Source organism: Panthera leo, chromosome B3 (genome assembly GCF_018350215.1).
Source record: "Panthera leo isolate Ple1 chromosome B3, P.leo_Ple1_pat1.1, whole genome shotgun sequence".
In the NCBI taxonomy this organism is placed as follows: Eukaryota; Metazoa; Chordata; class Mammalia; order Carnivora; family Felidae; genus Panthera; species Panthera leo.
In genome coordinates, this window is record NC_056684.1 from 100,736,160 (window position 1) to 100,760,775 (window position 24,616).

Below are 24,616 nucleotides of genomic sequence, written 5' to 3' on the forward strand. Positions count from 1 at the left end.
ATCCTGCTCAGTCTAATACAGTATATGTGGTTATTGAGTACTTGAACTGAGACTAGTCTGAATTGAGATATGTGCTAGAAGTATAAAACACATATCTGATCTTAAAGATTTAGTATGGAAAAAAGAATATAAAATATCTCAATAATTCTTACTTGTTACATATTGAAATGATAATATTTTTAACATATTGGGTTAAATACATTACTAAAATTAATTAGGCCTGGGTTTTTTTTCCCCCATTTGTAATGTGGCTTCTCAAAAAATCAAATTACATAGGTGGTCAGCATATGTAGTTTGTGGCTATTGTCATGTGTAATAGGCAAAATTCTAATATGGTCCCCAAGTTTCCAGGTCTCTGGTGTATACACACTTTCTCCCAGTGATTCAATCAAACACTAATCTAGGTGCTATTGTGAGAGGATTTTGGAGATGTAATTAAGGCCTTAAATGTGTTGACTTTAAAATAGGGAGATTATCCAAGTGGATCTTACCTAATCACATGAGTGCTTTAAAAGCAGAGAGTTTTCTCTGGCTGGTCACAGAAGAAGAAAGCAAAAAGAGCACTCCAACTGGCCTGGAATAAAGAAAAACATCCAGGTTGTGAATTGCCTATGGGGACCACAGGCAAGGAACTGTGGGTGGTCTCTAGTAGCTGAGAGTGGTCCCTAGCTGACAGCCAGCAGGAAAAAAGGGACCTCAGTCCTAAAACCATAAGGAAATAAATTCTTTTAACAACCAGTGAGCTTCAAGAGGACCCTGGGCCCCCTGATAAGAACTGTGGCCTCAGCTTACACTTCGATTTCAGCCCTTACAGGCCTAACCTACAAAAATTATGAGATAAATTTGTGTTGTTTTAAGCTGTTAAATTGGTGGTAATTTGTTACAGAGCAGTAGAAATCATGGGGCTCCTGAGTGGCTCAGTCGGTTGAGTGTCTGACTTTGGCTCAGGCCGTGATCTCACAGTTGGTGAGTTTAAGCCTCACGGCAGGCTCTGTGCTGACAGCTCAGAGCCTGGAGTCTGCTTCAGCTTCTGTGTCTCCCTCTCTCTCTGCCCCTCCCCGGCTTGTGCTCTGTCTCCCTCTTTCTCTCTCAAAAGTAAATAAACATTAAAAAAGAAAGAAAGAAAGAAATCTAATGAACCATATTATAAGGCTTGTTTGTGGTCTTCTGACTAATAGTGGGTTATTCTTACAAATAAAATACCAATAAATTTGTATGTATACTATACTTCATACAAATTCTATGAGTTGTATTTTAAGAAAGAATGTATTTAGAAGCAAACCAAGTCCTTAAATTAGCTAGTTTGACATATAATTCTGTGTACTGCTGTTAATCTTGCTAGAATATCTGAAGGTTAGGTTTTTCCAGCATTATACAATAATTTTTGCTGGCATTTTCCAATGTCTGAATATTCACTATAGGGTATAATTCTTTATAAATCTGACCAAAATACTAAGACAGAACAAAATAAAATAAAAATCACAACTAAAAACTTTCCCTTGGTAAATACCACTAAAATGCAGAATAATTTAGGATTTTGGGAACTCACAAAAATTCCTGGGAATTCTGATTTCTTGTTTCCTAAGGGTTATTTTCTATTGGGAATTTGGAAACACTGTTTAGTGTTGCTATAAGGATTAAATGAATTAATGAATGTAAAAGGCTTAGGCCAGAGCCTGGAGAGTGTTAAGTGCCTAACACATGGTATTCATTATTAGTCTCTAGTCTCAGACACATAAATAACAGGAACATCAAATTGACTATGAGCATTTATGGATGCAGCTGATTGAATTTATATAACAAAGAAGAAAGTAAGGGAATTTTAAGCAATTGTTTTAAAAGAAATCCAAAGGGATTAGTCTTAAAGGTGCATCAGCAACCTGAAGATTTTTTTATTTGAGGGGTATTTTGATATATTAAAGAATTTATTGAAAAAAATCATCACGATGAGGATTAAAGGCACTTGTGGGAGATCAAAGAAAGATGAGAAAATAAGAAAGCAAATGATTACCTTTCCCTCAAAGCCCATGTCTATTTTCTCACATTATAAAGAAGTGTGAATTGAATTTCAACAGTTTGATCTGATTTGATTTGCTTATTGCTAGCAAAAAAAGTGCTTTGCATTATCTAACAAAGAAAACAGTCTTTATTTTTTATTTTTTGAATCTGAGTATAGTTGACACACAATGTTACATTCATTTCAGGTAGACAATTTAGTGATTTGACAAGTTTATGCATTATGCTATGTTCACCACAAGCAGCTGCCATCCGTATCATTACATCACTTTTGGAATATCATCGACTATATTCCTTATGGTCTCCTTTTTATTCCCATGATTTACTCATTCTCTAACTGGAAGCCTGTATCTCCCACTCGCCTTAACCCATTTTGCCCAACTTCCTCCCCTCCTCCCCTCTGGCAATCATTGGTTTGCCCTCTGTATTTATAGCTCTGATTCTGCTCTTCGTCTGTTTATTCTTTTTTTTTTTTTAATTCCATTTAAGAGTGTAATCTTATGGTATTTGTCTTTCGTTGTCTGACTTATTTCACTTAACATTATATCCTCTCGGTCCACCCATGTTGTCTCAAATGGCATAGTCTCATCCTTCTTTTTGACCATGCAATATTCCATTGTATTTATATACACATTTTCCTTGTCTGTTCATCTACTGATGGACGCTTAACGTTGCTTCCATGTTTTGGTTCTTGTAAATGATGCTGCAGTAAACCTAGGCGTGCATATATCTTTTTGAGCTAGTGTTTTTGGGTTTTTTGGGTAAATATCCAATGGTAGAATTACTGGATCATATTGTAATTCTATTTTTAATTTTTTCTGGAACCTCCATACTGTTTTCCAAAGTGGCTGCACCAATTTACATTCCTACCTACAAGCGCATGCTTTGTCTCCACATCCTCACTAACATTGTAGTTTCTTCTTGATTTTAGCCATTCTGATAAATGAGGCCTGATATCTCATTATGGTTTTGATGTATATCCCTGATGATAAGTGATGTTGAGCATATTATCATGTTTCTGTTGACCAACTGTATGTCTTCTTTGGGAAAATGTCTATTCAGTTCCTCTGCCCATTTTTAAATCAGAATGTTTGTTTTTTTGGTGTTCAGTTGTGTAAGCTGTTTATATATTTTTGATATTAACCCTTTATTGGACATATCATTTGTAAATAGCTACTATTCAGTAGGTTGTCTTTTTCTTTTATGGATGGTTTTCTAATTGTGCAAAGGCTTTTTTTTCTTTTTGTGAGCTCTGTGCCCAATGTGGGGCTCGAAACTCATGACCCCAAGATCAAGAGTCACATGTTCTGCCAGCTGAGCCAGCCAGGCACCCCTGTGCAAAGCTTTTTATTTTGATGTAGGCAGTCCCAATAGTTTATTTTTGCTCTTGTCTCCCTTGCCTTAAAAAATGTACCTAGATAAATGTTACTATGGCTGATGTCAGAGGAATTACTGCCTGTGCTCTCTTCTAGGATTTTTAAAAATTTTAATGTTTATTTTTGAGAGAGAGAGAGACAGAATGCGAGTGGGGGAGGGGCAGAGAAAGAGGGAGACACAGAATCCTAAGCAGATTCCAGGTTCTGAGCTGTCAGCACAGAGCCTGACACGGGGCTTGAACTCACAAATTGTGAGATCATGACCTGAGCTGAAGTCAGATGCTTAACCAACTGAACCACCCAGGCACCCCTCTCTTCTAGCATTTTTATGGTTTGGGATCTCACGTTTAGGTCTTTAATCCATTTTGAATTTATTTTTTTGTATAGTGTTGGAAAGCAGTCCAGTTTCATTCTTTTACATGTAGCTATCCAGTTTTCCCAACATCATTTATTGAAAAGATGTCTTTTCCCCATTGTACATTCTGGCCTCCTTTGTCACACATCAATTGGCCATATATATGTGGGTTTATTTCTGGGGTCTCTATTCTGTTCTATTGATCTATGGGTCTATTTTTGTGCCAGTGCCATATTGTTTTATTTATTATAGATTTATAGATCTTGAAATCTGGAATTCTGATACCTGCAGCTTTGTTCTTTTTCGGGACTGTGTTGGCTATTTGGAGTCTCCTGTGGTTCCATATAAATTTTAGGATTATTTGTTCTAGTTTTGTGAAAAATGCTATTGGTATTTTGATAGGAATTGCATTAAATCTGTAGATTGCTTTGGGTAATATGGACATTTTGACAATATCAATTCTTCCAATTCATGAGCATAGAATATCTTTCTATGTTTGCATGATCTTCAGTTTCATTCATCAATGTATTATAGTTTTCAGAGTGTAGGGCTTTTGCTTCTTGGTTAAATTTATTCCTAGGTATTTTATTCTTTTTGTTGCAATTGTAAATAGTGTTGTTTTTTATTTTTTTAAGTTTATTTATTTGTTTTGAGAGAGAGAGAGTGCGAGTGAGTGGGAGAAGGACAGAGAGGGAGGGAGAAAGAGAATCCCAAACAGGCTCCAAACTGGCATCACAGAGCCTGATGCAGGGCTTGAGCTCACAACAATGAGCCAAAAGCAAGAGTCAGACATTTAACCAACTAAGCCACCCAGGCACCCCAGTAAATGGTGTTTTTTATAAAAATTTTTTTAATGTTTATTTATTTTTGAGAGAGAGACAGAATGTGAGCAGCGTGAGGGGCAGAGAGAGAGGCAGACACAGAGTTGGAAGGAGGCTCCAGGCTCTGAGCTGTCAGCCCAGAGCCCGATGCGGGGCTTGAACTCATGAGCTGTGAGATCATGACCTGAGCTGAACTCAGATGCTTAACTTACTGAGCCACCCAGGGGCCCCTAGATGGTGTTCTTTAAATTTCTCTTTCTGTGACTTCATTGTTAGTGCATAGAAATGCTACTGATTTCTGGGTATTAATTTTGTATCCTGCCATTTTACTGACTTTGTTTCTTACTTCTAGTAGTTTTTTGGTGGAATCTTTAGGACATTCTATGTGTAGTGTCATGCTGTCTGCAAACAGTGACAGTTTAACTTATTCTTTACCAATATGGATTCTTCTCATTTCTTTTTTTCTTGTTAGATTGCAGTGGACTTCTAGCAGTATGTTGAATAAAAATGGTAAGAGTAGATATCCTTGTCTTATTCCTGACTTCAGAGAAAGCTTTCAGTTTTTCACCATTAAGAATAGTGGTAGCTGTGGGTTTTTCATACATGATCTTTATTACATCAAGGTATGTTCCCATTTTGTTGAGGGTTTTTATCATGAATGGGTGTTGAATCTTGTCAAATGTATTTTCTGCATCTGTTGAGATGATCATATGATTTTTGTCCTTCATTTTGTTGATGTGTATGATGTTGATTGATTTGCAAATATTGAACTATCCTTGCATCCCAGGAATGAATCTCACTTGATCATGGTGTATTTCTGTGTGTCCATTTTTATTTCTCTTCTCTAGTTTCTGATTTTATTTATTTGGGTCCTTTCTCTATTTTTCTTGATGAGTCTGGCTAGGAGTTTGTCAATTTTGTTTGTCTTGGTTTCATTGATTTTTTTTTTTTTTTAGTCTCTTTCATTTATTTCTGCTCCAAACTTTATTATTTCCTTTTCTAGTCACCTTGGGTTTTGTTTGTTCTTCTTTTTGTAGTTACTTTAGGCATAAAGTTAAGTTTTTTGTTTAAGTTTTTTCTTATTTCTTGAGGTAGGCCTGTATTGCTATGAACTCCCTCCTAGAACTGCATTTACTGTGTCCCTGAGAGTTTGAACCATTTTGTTTTCATTTTCATTTGTCTCCGTGTATTTTTTTTATTTCTTCTTTGATTGATTCATTGATCTTTGTTTTTCTAATATTGTGTTGTTTAGTCTCCACATGTTTGTGTTTTTTTCTAGTTTTTTTTTTCTTTTGATTTGTTTCTAGTTTTATACCATTGTGGTCAGAAAAGATGCATGGTATGATTTCAATCTTCTTCACTTAATGAGTCTTGCTTTATGGTCTAATATGTGATCTGTTCTGGAGAATGTTCTATGCACACTTGAAAAGAATGTATATTCTATTGTTTTTGGATGGAATGTTTTATATATATCTGTTATGTCCATCTGGTCCAGTGTGCCATTCAAAGCCACTGTTTGCTTATTGATTTTCTGTCTGGATGATCTATCCATTGATGTAAGTGGAGTGTTAACATCTCTTCCTATTATTGTATTACCATCAATTTCTCTATTTATGTCCATTAATATTTGCTTTATGTATATAGATGCTCCAGTGTTGGATGCATAGGTGCATAGATATTTATAATTGTTATATCCTTTTGTTGTATTGATTCCTTTATCATTATATAATGCTCTTCTTTGTCTCTTCCATTTGCACAGTGAATGTTTTTCCATCCTTGTACTTTCAGTCTGTATGCATCTTTAGGTCTGAGGTGAATCTCTTGTAGGCAGCACATGGATGGGTCTTGTTTTTGTTATTCATTCTTCCACTCTGTGTCTTCTAATTGGAGCAGTTAGGCCATTTTCACACAAAATAATTATTGATAGGTATGTACTTATTGGCATTAAAAAATTTGTTTTCTGATTGTTTTTGTAGTTCTTCTTAGTTCCTTTCTTTTTCTGTTGCTCTCTTTCTTTGGATCGATGAATACCTATAGTGTTTTGTTTGGTTTTCTTTCTCCTTATTTTCTGTGTATCTATCATGGGTTTTTGGTTTCTCTTTACCATGAGATTCATGTATAACATCCTAAGTAATTAGTAGTCCATATTTAGTTTGATGTCATTAAAGTTCGAACACATTCTTAAAAAAAAAAAAAAAAAAAAAAAACAGAAAAAGAAAAATCTTTTTTCTTTTCCTTTTTCTCCTCTTCCCTTTTTACTCCCTTCTCCATGCTTTAGTATGTTGTCATATTTTACATTTTTTATTCATATTTTTCTATGTCTAATTATGACTAATTTCCATTTCTCTTCTGCTTAAAGAAGTCCTTTCTCTTAAGTCTTGTTTAGTGGTGATAAATTCCTTTACCTTTTGTTTGTCTGGGAAACTCTTTATTTCTCCTTCAAATCTGAATAATTTTGACTGGTAGAGTATTCTTGGTTGTAGTTTTTTCTTCCTTTCAGGACTTTGAATATATCATGACACTTCCTTCTGGCTTGTAAGAAAAATCAGCTCATCATCTTATAGGTTTTCCTTTGTAGGTAACTTTTTGTTTCTTACTTGCTGATTTTAAGATTCTTTCTTTATCATTAATCTTTGACATTGTAATTATTATGTGTTGTGATATGGACCTCCTTGGGTTCATTTTGTTTGGAAGTCTGTGCTTCCTGCACTTGGAGGTCTATATCCCTCCTTATGTTTTCAGAGAAGTTTTCAGTTATTATTTCTTCAAATAAGTTTTCTACATTTTTTCTCTCTCTCTTCTTCTTCTGGGACCCCTATACTACAAATGTTTGTTCACTTGTTGTTGTCCAAGAGATCTTTTAATCTATCCTAATCTTTGAAAATTCTTTTATCTTTTTGCTGTTCAGCTGTGTCCTTTCCATTATGCTATCTTCCAGGTCACTGATATGTTCTTTTCCATCCTCTAATCTACTGTTGATTCTCTCTAGTGTGTGTTTTATATCAGTTATTGTATTCTTCAGCTCTGATTGGTTCTTTTTAATATTTTCTACCTCTTTATTGAAGGTCTCACTGAAGTCCTCCATTCTTTTCTCCAGCCCAGTGAATATCTTTATAATCATTACTTTATTTATTTATTTTTTATTATTTTTTTAATGTTTATTTATTTTTGAGAGAGAGACAGAGTGTGAATAGGGAAGGGGCAGAGAAAGAGGGAGACACAGAATCTGAGGTAGGCTCCAGGCTTTGAGCTGTCAGCACAGAGCCTGATGTGGGGCTTGAACCCACAAACTGTGAGATCATGACCTGAGCCAAAATTGGATGCTCAACTGACTGAACCACCCAGGTGCCCCTGCAATCATTACTTTAAATTCTTTGTCAGGCATATTGCTTATCTTTGTTTCATTTAATTCTTTTACTGAAGTTTTTTCTTGTTCTTTCTTTTGGAGCATATTCCTCTGTCTCCCCATTATGCTCACCTTTCTGTGTTTGTTTATGGCTCAGATGAAGCTACTATTTCTAAAGTTGAAGGAGTGGCCTTGTGTATGGAAACCCCTATGCAGATTCTGTGTGGTTGGTGACTTTTGCTGGGGCTGGCTGGACAGTGGTAGTATATGCTAGCTACTCTTTTAAACCATGACTTTTTACAGAGAGAATAAAGAAGAAATTATAATAAAAGAAAAAAGAAAAAGGAGGAAAAAAGAAAAAGAAAAAAGAAGAGAAAAAAAGAATAAAAGAGAAAAAGAGAGAATAAGAAAAGAACAAAACCCAAAAGAAAAAAATAAAAACAAAACAAGACAAATTTTAAAAAGTTAAAAAAAAAAAGGTAAAATAAAACAGCAAAAATTTAAAGAAGAAGAAAGAGAAGGGGAAGGGGTAGTTTCTGGTTTGTTTTTTGTGCCTCAGCACCACAGGGCAGGTAGAGTAGGCTTGAGACTTGGGACTTGCTGAGAAAAAAGCATAGAAAACTTATTTGAAGAAATAGTAACTGAAAACTTCCCTGAAAATGTAAGGAGAGAAATAGACTTCCAAGTCCAAAAGCACAGAATTCCAAACAAAACGAACCCAAAGAGGTCCATACCACAACACACAAAAAGAGAAGCTCACCATTAGCTGGGTCCTGCTCTGGTCTGGGTCCTCAGGGTAGAGGGAGAGAGAGCATTCCTACAGTTCCTCAGCTGTTCTCAACCATGGTTTTTCCTCTGTGTCCCACTGCATCTTGGGCTGGTGTAGACCTGTGGACCCGGGCTTGCTAAAGTCATAAGCTAACCCAAATGATGGGACCAGCCCGCACTCCTGTCCAGGCTTCCATGGGGGCATGGGAACATAAGCCTTGTACTCCAGTCTCTCTGACCTGGAGAGCATTCCCACAGCTCCTCTGCTGCTTGGCAGAGTTGTAGTATTGTTTCTTTTGTATGCTAGTTGCTCTTTTAAACCATGGGTATTTTTCTGTGTCCAAGGACAGAGGAATTTATTTCCAGCCCCTTAGTACTATCCCTCCCTACTGCTATTCATTGGGTTGGGAGTGGGGGTTCCCTTTGTTACTATGTCTCTGTCTCCTTTGTTGTTCTCTTGCTGTTCTCTCTGTCTTTGGTTGTTCAGTAGCTTTTCAATCATCCTTCAGCTCTTCAGGAGCAATTATTCTATTAATAGGTATAATTTGGTGTGTTCCATAGAGGAGGTGAGTTCAGAGTCTTTCTACATCCCATCTTGAACTGGAACCTACTCCTCAGTCTTTATAACTTAACCATAGAAGTGATATCTACTCTTCCTTTACTGATTAGGAGGAGAGAATTGGATTGCAGTTAAGGTTGAAAGAAAAGAACAATGAAGTAGATTTTGCTTCAGGGTCTTAATTTCCTTCATTTCCACTGGAATATCTTACCTTCTCCTGTCATCCAGCCATGTTATCCTCTCAAATTTACCTAAAACCTCAAGTTTCTTTGGGAAAGGTATCCCTGACTGACTTCCCTTGTTCTTAATGATTTCCACTTGCCTTCAGGGACTTTGCCCTCTGTTGTGTGTTTTCACTTGGAATGGTGATCTCTGAGATCTTGCAGGTTCTTAGGTCTGTGGGTGCTATTTCCCTCCATTAGATTATGAGGTGCTATATCAGAACAAGAATTCAAGTTGTTTTTTTGTTTGTCTTTAATCTATAGTATTCTGCACATGGGTACCGTTTAATCAGAGGCATCTAGTAACTGTAAGTGTATCTCAAATAAGAATTAATGGTACATGGTGAGATGTTAGTTTAACAAGTAGGGAAATGTCTTTTTCTGTTCAGTCCAGATTCTTAGAGCATGAAGATCCCACTTTTTCGTGCAGTTTTGAGTAAGATGTTTTTCTTTTGCAGTCATTAAATCTTTGCTGTTCTCAGACTCTCAAGCTCTCCTGTCACCCATTATATTCCTAATACAAATGAGAGCTGAAGGAGTACATAAATTAATAGATTGGAGATATTCCAACGTTTTTCAACCCTTGTTTTTAGAAATAACATAGTTGTCATATTTCATTGAATGAGTGATGGTATTCAAGAATCCCAGAAATATCTCTTTTATAACTAAGTCTATCTTCGGAATTTGGAATTTCCTAGCTCCTGCTGAAACTGAATGAATTTAATGGAATGTCACCACTTTAGGAGTTTTGGGTTCCCCAGTTTTTCACTCTGGACACACGGTGTACATATTTGTAGGTGTTGGCAAATCCCACACATGCAGTCTCTTCTTTCTACCCCTTACCCAAACAAAAAATATTTCCATTCATATTAATTCAGTCTTGAACTTATTTTAGAAGCAACTGGAAAAAGCCTCATTTATCTTTGTCGTTATGCAACTGGCCAAGAATTGCAGAAATCATGTGGTTAGATGATTGTTGAAAAGACCTAGCTTATTAGAGATGGGCAAACCTTGGAAGGGTTGATGAGGTTCTTAGAGGGCCCCTGAAGTGTGGCTACTTCTCTGAAAGCTAATCAAATTAATAACCAGTACATAATAACATTCAGGATCTCTCAGAAAGTTATTGCCTCGTGAGGTTATCATCTTTTCACATGTATTTGTCTTTCCCAGCGAGGGCTCCGTCATGGGAGAACTCAGACTAATGGCATTATGCTGTGACTTCAGGCATCTCCTTCCCCACCCCCATCCCACCTTTCCTTTCTCAGCCATGGTGGGTCCCCTGTCTGAGCAACAGCAGAAAATTCAGAGCAAGAAAAAAGCCCACAGGGTCAGATCTTTACTGCTATATTGTGGGGATGGTCCTACGCTAAGCTGGCGTAAATAAAATATGCTGCTGCTGCTGCTGGCTATGTCTCCAGAGAAAATCATCTGGGAGCCTGTTAGAACAAAGAATTAGACATGGTCTCCAGTGAGTGGCTTTTCTAGGCCTGTGGCTGGTGGTAACTTCAAAGTGAGGTCTGTGCACAGAGGGAAGCATTGAGAATATTGGAGACCAAAGCGTTACATGACCTCAAATGTTTCCCTTGCTTGCTTGCTTGCTTTCTCTTTTGAGCCTGACAAATAGCTTCTGGAGGCCCAGTTCCATTAAGGAAGTTGAAGAACCAATGAGCTTTCCTCTTATTAAAATACTATTTGTTTCACTGGCGTAAAATGAGTCCAGGGTGGGAAGTGGCCAGGATGAGACAGAGTCCACCACGTAAGTCTGCTGGGCTTGTCCTTCCTTGTCCATATCCCTTTGTGCTATTGTCTTGTAAAACTGCAGATATTTCCATACTCATAAACGCCAGTACCAGAAATCAAGAGGAGACTTTCTTTTAGATGCGATTGTCTTCCAGTTTGCTGGTAGGCTTTATTTCTAGCTTATTTGTTGGAGTCTTCAGATGTGTCGCCATTTGGGCCTATGAAACTTCATATCTAATTATTTTGAAATTTGGTACCCTTTAATACAAAAGAAATTAAAACAACAACAATGAAAATATTGTCCAATTCTATGCACAATAAAATATCCTTCAGTAATTTGATTTGCAGGAAATGAAAAGTATTATCAACAGAATATGCTTTTCAAAAATTTATAATCCTTTAAACGGGCAAATCCTTTCTCCGGGATTAGTAGCATGGTTTGTGTCCTAGGGGCCAAATCCTATTCTCTGATTCAATCCTCAAATCCTTTCTAACAGTGCCTATATTGATTTCAGACCCAGTTTCCCTTAAGAATCTGAGGACAGAATTTGGTGCTGTGTGTGGAGATCCTTAAATAAGGATTTTTTAAAATGAAGTTTATCTAAAACAGCCTCTATTTCCAAAAGTTAAATTCTGATGCCTCAATGAGTGTAATAGATGTGCTTAATTTCTTGGCTGTCCTTTGTTTTCTCCATGCATAGCTGAATTCATACTTCTTTGATCTGAAGGAACAAACTAGAAGGTTGATGCTGAACTCCCAAAGTTTTTGGTGACTCCGGGTATTTCCTTAATCCAAAATATTGACACTGAATATGCATATAGTTGATCTTTCTATCATATTTTTAGTATTCTTGGAACTTGGTCTTTTTGAATACAGTGTACGTATAAATGTTTATTATACATACTTACATTCACAGAGGTCAGATGCTCTCTGTTATAAGGAATGTAACTGGTGTTCTGCTCATCTACAGGAAGATGATAATAAATACTGATGACAATGTGTAGATAATGAAGACAGTAAAAACCCCAAGTTGATTTTTTTAATCACTAAAGAGTGTTTACATTATGAGGAGCACAGTTTTAGTAAATGTGTTATGTTATGTTAATTATTCAAAAAATGGTTATCCATGTATAAAGCAGAATATTTGTTTTATCAGGACACATTACTCCCTACCTAGAGTAGATAACAGAATTTGTTGTTCTGTCTCACAAAGTCTTTTCTGAGAAAAAGAACTGATATAGTGCAGAGAGGTAGTAAGAGGATCATCAAAGCATGGCCATATCATGAATGCCTACATAGAAGAGAAGTTTACAAAGAAAGTTGGCAGGCAGATTATAGTAAAGTTAACCATGCAATTTGCACAATAACAACATTCTTGAATGGGTATTGTGAGCCAAGTACTGAGCAAAAGTATTTATAGGAATTGTGTTTGGTTCTCAGAACAACTCTATGAAGCAGGTATTATTCCCATTATCATTTTCCATCTAAGGAAAATAAAGCTTAGTTGATATGGAATAGCTTGTCCAAGATCACACAACTAAGTGACTCAGCCTGGGTTTGAACCCATTTGTGCCAAACTCCAATCCCCAGGATCCTAATTCCACCTTCTGTGCCTTTTGTCTTCCCAGTTCTTGTCTCCCAGAAGTGTGCTGTGCACATCCCAACTGTCTGTGCTGCCCTCAGTCTCTAACAGTCTCTAGCTTCCTTCTGCACGTTTTTCAAGGCTTGATTCTTGGCATTTGCTCTCTGCCACCTCCAGGATCCTATACTCCTCGAACGCTCTTCTGATAATAATGCACTGTCTTTCCATCTCATGCCCATAGGCCCACATCTTAAAGCCACTCCTTGTCCTCACTGTACCCTCCAATTCCAGAACCTGTACTTGTTCCACCTCTGTCTTCACTTCATTATTTCCAGCCTGGGTCAGCCATGCAGGATCTTTCCAGCTGAAAATTGGTCCTCTGTGGACTTGGTTCTCCCAAGCCTGTGATCTCCACATACCTTCTCACCGTTCTGGAAAGTGGGTCATTACTGAAGGTGGTGCTTAGATTCCCCACAGATCTCTGTTATGGCATCTTATTTGGGTGTCCAGGGCTAAATGGATCACTTTTTATTCATGTCCAGCTGATGCCATCTCATCTTCCTCATAGTAGCAGTTCTAAACTTTTCTATTTTCCTTAAGTCCTCTGAGAGACTGCTATACCCTTACTCTATTTCTTTACCAGGAAAATCAAGGACATTTGATCTGAGCTTCCTCATATTCACTTTTTCCACCTAACAATTGCTCTGCCTGTGTTCTTCATCTCATCCCCCTTCAGCCTCCTCTGGAATCTTCTTCATCAGTTATACTCTAATTTCTATATATTTTCAGTCTTCCTTCTCTGGTGTCTTTTTTCTAAACATGTGGGTTCCCCATACAGTAAGGATTTTTTTTCAACCCTTTTAACATCTACAGGTGTCATCCTCCATATATTCTTACTTTTGCCTTCAGTTTACTCCAGAGAACACTCTCCTTAACTTCTGGTAATCTGGCTTTCTCGAAACTGCTACTGAAACCAAAGGCCACATGGATCTCCTAATCCATTGAACCACTGTCCCTTTCTTAGCCTGTATGCTTCTCAACTTTCCTGAAGTAAATGACCTTGTCATGTGCCCTTATTCTATACTTTTCTTCCATTAGCATCCATGGTACCACATGGCTCCATCTTCTGAACTGATTCCTCTTCTATTCAGTCTAATTTAATTCAATCAATGTGTATTCAGCATTCACTTATTTCAGCTAAGGTTGATGAAGAAGCAAGATACTGTTTGGATAATCCCCCAGTGTGGGATATGGCTGATAACAGTGTCACCATCAAATTATTAAACTTTCCTTTCTCTAAAACTAATTAACTAGAATTATAAATTATGTTCTCTATAACTCCTGGACTTGAAAATTTGGTTGATGGTGATGATGTAATTTATTTGAAATAATCTTGAAAAGGGTACCTTTGTTTGTGAGCCGTGGTTATGCTTGGTACATCTCATTTTAACTCAAACACTACACCATGTGTGTTACTTGCTAGGTACTATTCCCAATGCTTTCTTTATAAATATTAACTCATTGAACACTCAAGACAAGTGGGTTATATTGTCCTACAGATAATGAATGGAGTTTGCCCTTTGAAATAAAACACAAATTGTTTATCATTTTATGGCTCAAATCTGTTTTTAGTTGGATGGTCTTTATTACAGAGTATTTGATTTCTCTTCTACTTAATGGAAAGTTTCTCTCTGGTGGATGTTCTTTAAATAAAATTCAAAAAGAAAAAAAAAGTGAGCACTCTGATTATTCCCATTTTATAGATGAGGAAACTGAGGCACATTTAAATAACTAACTCAAGGTCATATAGCCAGCAAGTGACCCAGCTGGGATTTGAATGCATGCCGTATGGTTCCAGATTTTGTGCTGCAGAGATAGTCAATAGGTGATTATGAATGGAAAAAAATACATAAAGAACTAATTTTCTGATTATTTATCAAAAGCTAATTTAAGATTTTCCTTCCCATTTAAATTGCTTATTTCGTGTATTTTGAACATTCTTGCTGCTTCCTTTCATTATTTGAGAAAAAAAAAATTGTAATTAAAATGTGGATATATAAATGTATCAGTGGGACAAGGTAATTTGCTCTCCAGGTAACAAGACCTTTCCAGAATCTCCTTCTGGATTTCTATTCTCATTTTAGGCACACCCTGGTGTGAAATGATGGGGAGTCTTTGGAAAACGTACCCTGAAGGAATCATTGCCTTCTACAGGTGCCTCCCATTTGCTACTTCTTCAGCAGGCTTCAGCAGTCTTCAGGTGACCTTGGTGGTACTAAGTCCTGCTGCGTCAGCACTGCTATCTGTAAAGGGTGAAGACTTTGTCAAGTGGCTTTTTTCAAAACATGCATTAGCTACTATGCCGACTTGTTTGTATACCTTGCACAAGTACCATGAAGTTCTCAAATCTCTTTTGCATCAAGGGGTTTGGTCTGTGGTTAAAGAGAACTGACCACAGCAGCTCACCATCTTTCTGTTGGTTGCTGGTTATTCTGTTACATTATTCTGTGCTAGAATTCCTTTCTGAGCACCCATATGAATGGCGCTCATTCATATGCTCACACATACGAGATTTAGAATACAGACCCATACTTGAAAGTTAAGATATTAAAATTGTCCGATTGTGTCTTATTTACTGTTTTTGGTGTCACAATATCCTTCTATGAAGTGACAGTAAGTGTTGTCCTTCCTCAAGTGCTTACTCAGCAAAATAAAAAGTTAGTAACTCTATCAAAAAAATTAATCCAAAATGTCTTGTTTCTGTTATCTTCCTAGCGTTGTTATGCTCATTAGATGAAATTGTAAACAGCACAATCCCAGGATCGCTGATCATTTTACATGGTCTGGGTTACTAAAAATGACATTGAGGTAGACATTCAGCTAGTTAGCCTTCTAGAAAACAAGACTGAAACTTTTGCCAAATATTAGTGTGATTCTGAAACTTAGTGTATAGCTAACATTTATCTTTCTCTTCCCAATCCATTACTTCTATCTTATTCTAGGTCTTGATTCCCTTGGTGTCTATATTTCTAGGTTATCTGTCTCTTTTCTGAACTTAGATCTTATGTGAGGTCCTGCTAATTTAACATTTAATCATTATATTTCTTTGTACCATTTCTGGGTCCAATGTCTCACATGGTCATTTGGATTTTGTGCGTATACTTCTATTATCCCCAGCTCAATAAGAAGCTATTTGAGGTTAGGCATAGACATTATGTTCTTCAGGTTCCCTGCAGCTCCTAGCTCTGTGTGCCTGAAAGAACATGTGCTTTCTGAATGAAGAAATGAAGGACATAATTCAACCTTTACTGGGCATTCAAACAAGAAGGGTTGTTGGGTTTGTCCTGTAGAGTGGAAGTTCTAGTGCTGGAGAAATTTGGCCAAGTTTACTGTCAACTAGAGTGGTATAAGCAAGCTGGCCTGGAGCTGAGTCGCCTGTGATATATCCATGCTATTAGATCTTGTGACATGAGAAGTCAACAAACACTGGATTGCAAATACCACTTAGTGAGTGCCGGGTCTGTGCATGTATGAACGCTCTTTCGGAACTCTCTTGATAAAAAAAAAACCTGTATGTGGGTTTATATGTCCCAATTAAATGATACAAATAAAAGTGACAGAGGCAGGATTTGAACTTCAACAGATCCACCTCCAAAGTTACAGTTTTTAATCATTACACGACCTTCATGATGCAATGCTTCATAGAATCAGAGCAATCAACATCTAATCCTCACGGGCCCTTATGGTAGAAAGGTCAGCCTAAAGTCCTAGGCAATGCCACAGCATCTCTGCCAGGGTCAGATACTCATTTTCCAGACTACCAAAACTAGTCTCAGAGGGAGGACAATGTATAACAAGTTTAAGGTGCCCTCAGGTGGTTCAGAGTCAGTCTGAAAGAATAGCAGAGAGTCAGCCTGCCCTATCTGTAGGGTGACCATATAATTTACCATTCAATCAAAATACTTTGGAGAGCTAAAGGAAACGCTGTGATAATTATGCAGAAAGTACAAATGTAAACTGGCTACTCCAGGCGGTCTTTACTGGCTGAGTATGTTAAAACCTCTCAGGAAAGGGAAAGAAAAATGTGAGTAAACATGGTAAATGTGGGAAGCCAATGATCTGAAAGAGGACAAAGTTGGGGTGAGGGCACTAAACCTAGGGGCAGAAGTTTGGTGCGGTTAATGATGTTTGGAAAAGACCTGGGCATATACGTATAACAAAAAGAAGCAAAAAATTGTATCCAGACACACAAAACAATAGAGTAGTTTGTGTATATGTGAAAACAAGTCAGGGAAATAAAAAATGCTGAGAATGGATTTCCAACAACTATTTGAAAGTTGAGGGCCAGATGGATCTAACATGCAGTGGGTACGTCATAGCAGGAACTGTGAAACAAATCCTGGTCATCAAAGGCTCAGTGTGAACCCGAGAGGGAGTCCAGGTTTGCCGCATCAGTATCTTCTTGGGACCAGGATCATTCCATATTTTTGTCAGGTGATGTACAGCCATCTCTTCTCAGCTGGCTGACTTTTCTGGTACAATAAATGTAAATAAACTTTTGAAATTTGGGAGGCCACCTGTCTAAAAGAGAATAAAGTTGGGATCTCATCGTGCACCTAGGAACAAAAAGCGAATGCAGTCCAGGAAAGGATTGGATGAGTATATGTGACAAGAAGAAACCTGAGATCCAGATGCAAATTGAATATGATTCAGCAGTATACTTTGAAAATGACAGAAACTCTACATCACCAATCGGAAAGAAACCTTTTGTTGCTTCAAGACTTGCCAAAGACCTTACAAGAGCAGTATGTGCAGTTCTGACTTCTGCATTTTTAAAATGATTCAAAGAGGGGCGCCCGGGGGGCTCAGTCAGTTAAACGTCCAACTTTGGCTCATAGTTTGTGGGTCCGAGCCCTGCACTGGGCTCTGTACTGGCAACTCAGAGCCCGGAGTCTGCTTCAGATTCTGTGTCTCCCTGTCTCTCTGTCCCTCCCCTGCTCATTCATTCTCTCTCTCTCTCTCTCTCTCTCTCTCTCTCAAAGATAAACATTTAAAAAATAAATTAAATAATGTAAAAAATTAAAGTCCAGAAAAGAATTACCAGATAGATTATAGTGGTAGGGGCATGGCCTTTTGTGAAATTTAGTAGAGAGAGAGAGAGAGAGAGAGAAAGCTGAGGGTTGATTTCACTGTTTTCAAAAATCATGGAGAATATGGATACTCATTATTTTGCTTCTCCACAGTAGGTTGAAAAGAAGAAATGGGCTGACATTGCAGCAAGAGGTATGTCAGCAATGCTTAAGGAAGAACTTCTTGACCAAATACTGGGACAGGGAAGTGCTGAAATGTTTGACCCTATAATCTTTTTATTATAGGATAGAAAATCACTAGTAGTCCTGAGTTGTCATTACCTGTGGTATTTGAGGTAGGAGATCCTGAAGAGTGGAGGAATCTGGGAGAGCACAAGGATATCTCTTGACAGACCTGGATGTTCCGAAACTGGTCGGAGAGAAGGAAATGTCAAAGTTAGTTGACCATAAAAACGATCACGTGGACTCTTATCTCTGGGTTATAGATGTGTTGAGATGAATCTTTACACACAGGGCCCTGCCCCTACTCCTGAAATCCAGATGGTGACACTCTGACATTGCCCTGTGACTTCACCAGCGTTATTCCTCTTTATTCTACTTTAGTTCCGGGTGATTCACCTGGGTGGGGACCATGCCTCCAGCTGTGAGTTAAGCATCACTTCTGCCTTTTGAGTGGGAAGAAGCACCTTCTGTAGCTGTCCCTCCCAGAAACTCGATGGCTTCCTTAAACCCCAGAGGATTTTCTCTGAGACAGAATGTTTACTATGTTTGGTTTGGTACCCTGTTCTTCTATTAGGAGAGAAGGCATACCCTTGCATAGGGCAGCCAGCCAGTATTGGATCAGCTTCAGTTGAGACCTTTCTTGCCATTGCAGAGCATCACATAGGGCTTAGCATCCAGGCTATCTAAGTCCCACTGGCCACTAGTCTTGGCCTTCGTCCCTCAGATTGTGAAGCCCAAATCTGCAGAACTAGAGCTGCACAGCTGTTCTCAGCAGATTCAGCACTGGTCTCCTTAGGCGGATACGCTATTTACTGCTTGTGAGGCAACTGCACAGGATGTCCCTGAGAATCCACAGTTTGTCTCTGAGAGGTAGAAGGTGAGTAAGAGCAAAAGGATGTGTGTCGATGCATAGTCACCCTAACATTTGCTCTGAAATCACTGAATTGAGTGAGAAAGGGCAAGTGGAGCACTAAGTGACCCCTCTGCTCCTGTGTGTGACTCTTGGGAATCCTATGGCTCTAGGTCCCAGGCTCCATTTCTGCCTCTATTGGAAGCCCTAGATTTGCTGGGCTCTGTGGCTACTGTGCTTTTATGTAAGCAATGGAGATACAATGATGAATAAGACAGATAACGTCTCACTCTCATGGGGTTTATTCCTAGTGAGAGGAGACAGACTACACACAAAGAGGCAAATAAATAAACAAGAAAATATCAGATGGTGACAGGTGATAGTAAATCAGCGTGATTGATGGGAAGTTAGTGTTGGGTGTGGGAACAGTTTAGGCTGAGATGTTGGGGACAGACTCACTGAAGAAGTTAATTAGTAACTTGAATGACAAAAAAAGAGGCAACAAGATGATGCAAGGAAAGAGCTTCAAGCAGCAGGAACTGCCAGTGGAAAGGCCCTAAGCTGGGAAGGAGCTCAGTGTTTTTGGAACAAAAAAGGGAGGCCAAATGGGACTGGAGCTGAGTGAGGTTGGGATATGAGATGAGGCTGGAAAGTTTGTCAGGTGCCAGATCACAGGGAGCCATGGGGTCCAGGAAGAGAGTGAATTCAAAATGGTCCTAGAATTGGATTAGACTCTGGAGGTCATCTAGCTTGCACTTCTTACTTCAAGACCGTGATAGCAGAGCGGAGGTGCAATTTCATCACTCCAGCTCTGCCAGCCAAACTTGGTCATGCTCCGACGTGGAAACAAGATCTTCTGACCCAGGGTCCTTGCCACTTCCCACCAGATTCCCACCAGGAAGTGGGAGTCCTGAATATCCCACTTTAATAGGGAATTAAATAAACTAATATCTGAGTAACATTTAGAACAATATTCATTACATTATGCTTGTTATATAATAAACACTATATAAATGTTTCAAAGGTAAAAAAAAAAAGACATAAAAACGTGGAATTATCCTTCACACACCTTGTAAAAAAAAGGGGGATTATAAACATCTTTGTAGACTAGTTATGCCTGTCTCAGTAGTGAGTACTTAGTTTGCCTGTTTAATGCCACAGACCAAATGCAACCCATTTATTCTACGGTTGAGACACATTCCCGCTATAGGGACGTATGGTGCAGCTTATACATCCAGGAGGAGTGAACATTCCACTGTGCACACAAACATTCAGAATCAGAAAATTGTAAGTTATGTACACACAGGGCACATGTGTATATATACATCTTGGTTTTTCAAATAGCAATGACATTGTCAAAAGGAGTGATAGCTTTCGCATCCTCCTCTGAAAAGAAGGTTTTACTGAAGAGGGCATATGGAAATACATTTTGGAATAGCTGAGATCTTCAGTTCTGAAAGGATTTGAGGCTGGATCGATTAAGCACAAACCCATGGCAAGAGATGTGCTGGTGGAATAGAAGTTTGTTGTCACGACTCAGGCCCTCATTCGGGATTTAGAGCCCAAAGATCTGCCACGAGCAGATGCAAGGGCAAATCACACCCTCTTTCTCTGGCCTGAATCTCCATTCATCCTACTGCCTTCTATACTTCCTCCTTGTTCTCTCCCATTAACTGATAGGAGGGCTCTAATAGACTTTCTGCTTTCTCTCTCTTTATTCCTCCTTTATCTCTATCCTTTAGGGAGAATGTAATAGAGAAAAGTCTCACTCCTTCCTCCAGAGCTTGAAGAGACAGGAAGGGCATCCTCCCTTCTGGGGTAGAAGATGAAGGTATAAATGGGGTGATGGCTTTGAATCAAAGATAGTAGGGCTAAGAGAAACATCAGAGTCCATGGAAATACCTCTTTACTGTTCAGCTTTATGGAACATGTAGAAGGAGTTTGTACAGTGTGCTAAGGTAAATGGAGGAGATCGCTTAGAGCTGAGGTGTCCTACTTGGGTACTCCAGCTACCTTAGATTCTCCAGCTACCCTGAGGGCCAAAGGGACCCAAGCTTTACAGAGGCTCTGTGAACTTCAAGGTCAACCTAGGTATCGATATCCAGCTGAAGACAAGGGAAAAGAGAGCACGGAGGGCCAGCTGCAAGGATTATAATTCAGGTCTAATTACAAACCTTGGTGCATGTTCCATTGGCTGGAGCCTGTCATATGGACACACCTGACTATGAGGAAAGCTGGGACCTGGGTTTAGCTGTGTGTTGGAGAGGGAAGGAAAGAAGTTTGGTGAATAGGTAGCTAGTCTCTACCATGGAAAGTATATGACCAATGGTACTCCAGAGACAGTGGCAGAGTTGAAATTAAGACCCACATTACTTAACCCATAGCACAGTGCTCTCCTCACCAAACCACCCTCTGTTATATCATTCATATGTTCCCTACCTTTAAAAAAAAAACACTTCCCACAAAAGGTGGCAAAAGGAAACCAAGAACCATTTTCTAAGGAAGATTGAAATGATGTGAAAGCACCAGCCATGTTTGATATAGGAAACACAGAAAATTGTTAGTCTCAGGGACCCAAGGAACCAAAATGCATCTGATTGCCTCAAAGGTCATTTTGTTAAAGTGAGGCCTGTTGCTCTGCAGAATGATGAATGTGCATTAGAAAATCCGAAGTAATTACTGAGTATATTCAAGGCAAAACTGCCTGCCCAATTTGTATGACATGGATCTTACCCATGAAAAATGTGCTCCATGGTTGAGAAAATGTCAGGCCAGGACGAAGCTCATGTCGATATCAAGACTACGAATAGTTATATGCTTCATTTGTTGTGTGATCATATTTGGAAGACCTCTCACACTCAGAACCTACAGGTCCACCAAATCCAGAAGAAGATGATGGAAATCATGACTGAAGAGGTACAAATGACTTTAAATATGTTGTGAATAAACCGATTGCAGTCAGCATTGGGAAAGACATAAAAAAGCCGTGCCAATCTCTTTATCTTCTCTATGATATGTTTGTTGAAAAGTAAAAATGCTAAAGAAGCCCAGGTTTGAATTGGGGAACTCACGTCACTTCATGGTGAAGGCAATAATTCTGGAAAGTCCCCTGGGATAAGACAGGTGATACAGCCAAACGAGTGGATGGATATGAGCCACTAGTCTACAAATCTGCTTAAAATTCAGACTTCAAATGGTGACAAATGAAAAGTCTTATCTGTGGAGACAAAAGGACACGCATGGCCCAGTAATGCCATTCTGGCATATCTTCAGTCAAATTCTACTCACAAGAAAGGCCCTGGTACAACTTGTGGGAATCTCACAAAGAAAGGTCAGCCTTGCCTCCTGATAAGACAGAGAATTTCCACTGTACCATGAACTCTTTGTAAGGAAATCAGCTTCCGAATCCTCAGCCTTGCTTTTTCTTACTCCTTGCTGTCCTTCCCCACTTGGCTGCTTCCTGAGGACCTGGGGAGGGAGGCAAGACGAGGGTTATTGCGCGGTTCACTGCAAACACCTGTCTCTTGGTTTTACCTCAACCTTTTGATTCAGATGTTTTCACTTCCTCCCCTTTTTACGTTTGGCCCTTTGGTCTCTGTCCCCGGAGCTGACTTTCATCATCCAATTAGAAATAATACCCTCTTCTTGCTACCAGCTTTTCTGGGAACCGGAGGGAGTAAACCCTAAGCCTCCCTCACAGCCCGTGGGGCCAGCAGGGCTTCAAAGGAGCGTGGTGGCGGCACCACCTCCCGGCTGGGCTTCTTTTCTGTTTGAACAGCTTCTATTGCTCACTGCTGATCAGTAACTCAATGATTCATTAAACACACAAACAATGAGCGAATCTGTTCCATTAGCAAGGCCACCTGTTGATCTCAGACATCCTCAGCTGAACTCGGTGAACGTGAACAACAGAATGGCTGCCTCCGTGGAGGGCCCCGGCTGCATTTGATGGCATGTTGCGGCAGGAAAGGCAGAGTCCCAGGCTTGCTTGGGCTTTTATGCTTTTCCTTTCATCTGGTGGCAGGGCGGCCAGAGTATACTGCGGAATACAATGCTGTTCTCTATAATCAAGTGGAAAACTCCAAGAGGTTGGTCATTATTGCCTCCTTAGGCTTGTGGAATTAGACAAAGAGGAGAGTGGGAATATCTTGTACTCTTTTGCATGCCAGTGGCAGGGCAGCAGAATCAGCCGAGTGCTAAACAAAAAACAACAAAGAAAATGAAGGAAACAAAACATAACAAAGTATGTGTAAGAGCAATCTTATTTATTGCGGCCATACCTTCTCTCCCCTGGAAATAATACAATCTCTGCTACTTAGCCCCTAGTTTCTGTAGCTGATCCAGGCCTTTAGGAACTAGTCTACCAGTGTTTCCCAGTTTATCAGAAATCAAGGCTACTAAAAATCCTGGAAAGTTGACATTTTGTTATCTAAAAAAATAGTGCTTTCTCTTCCCTTATGCATAACCAACCCCTCTAACCGTTGTAATAGAAGAGCTTTCATAAGGTTGGCAATGTTTATTTAGAGCCTAAAAACTGTATCATATCAGGAATAGGGAGACATAATCTTTACTCAACTGAATATAAAGTTGCCTCTTTAGAGCAAATTTAGTTTTTGAGTGCCACAGTCATTACGATTTGTACTGCGTACTTCAGAATGGTTAGGTTTAAATTTCTCTACAGTGACACTTTGATTAAAATATTTGATCACATAGTCCAGTTTTTATGTTTTTGATGGCTTTATATTCTAGACTATCATGAAACACTTTTTTGTTCATTGGTTCGTGTAAGAACATAAATGAATTACAGGGAAATGACTCTTTAACAAAAGTTCCAGTTCCTGTTAGTTTACCATGTAAAAATTTGCTTAAATTAGTAAGGAGTGATTATATATTTAAATATGATTTATTGTCAAATTGGCTAACATACAGTGAATGGATAAACAAGATGTAGTTTCTATATACAGTGGAATACTACTCGGCAATGAGAAAGAATGAAATCATGACATTTGTAGCAACGTGGATGGAACTGGAAGGTATTATGTTAAGTGAAATAAGTCAGAGAAAGACGTCATGTAAAACTTTTAATGTTTTGTTTTTAAATGTTTATTTATTTTTCAGAGAGAGACAGAGAGCAAGCAGGGGAGGGGCAGAGAGAGAGTGAGACAGGATCTGAAGCAGGCTCCAGGCTCTGAGCTGTCAGCACAGAGCTGGATGTGGGGCTCAAACTCACGAGCAGTGAGATCATGACCTGAGCTGAAGTCGGATGCCCAACGAGTTGAGCCATCCAGGTGCCCCATCATGTAAAATTTTAAACAATCATCAGTTTTAAATCTCTTGACAGATTTCAGAGATTACTGTTGCTAGTGGCTGTTTTGCTTCCATTTTTGTGGCCCTGGAAATGGGAGAATGCCAGGCAAGGAATTCACGTTGAGCTTTTTTCCTGAATATTGTTTTGCTTTTAGAGGATGGGCTTTGAGCTCCAAGCATTCAGAATGAACATTATGAACAGATGGAGGCAGGCAGACTCCACTGCTTGGGTTCTGCAGGCAGGTGTGAGCATATCTCCCTCATCCAGCACATAAAAGGACCACGTGCACTTTCAAAGGGATTTCTGCAATCCTGGTCTTTTGACAACCACGACTACAATTTGATTGCCAAATGCAGGTGGT

The 24,616-nt window shown here is 38.9% G+C and overlaps 1 pseudogene; it reads left to right on the top strand.

Annotated features, from left to right (window-relative positions):
- LOC122222650 overlaps positions 1–22,126 on the top strand; it is an 85,604-nt pseudogene extending 63,478 nt beyond the window's left edge.
- The last annotated feature ends 2,490 nt before the right edge of the window (positions 22,127–24,616 follow it).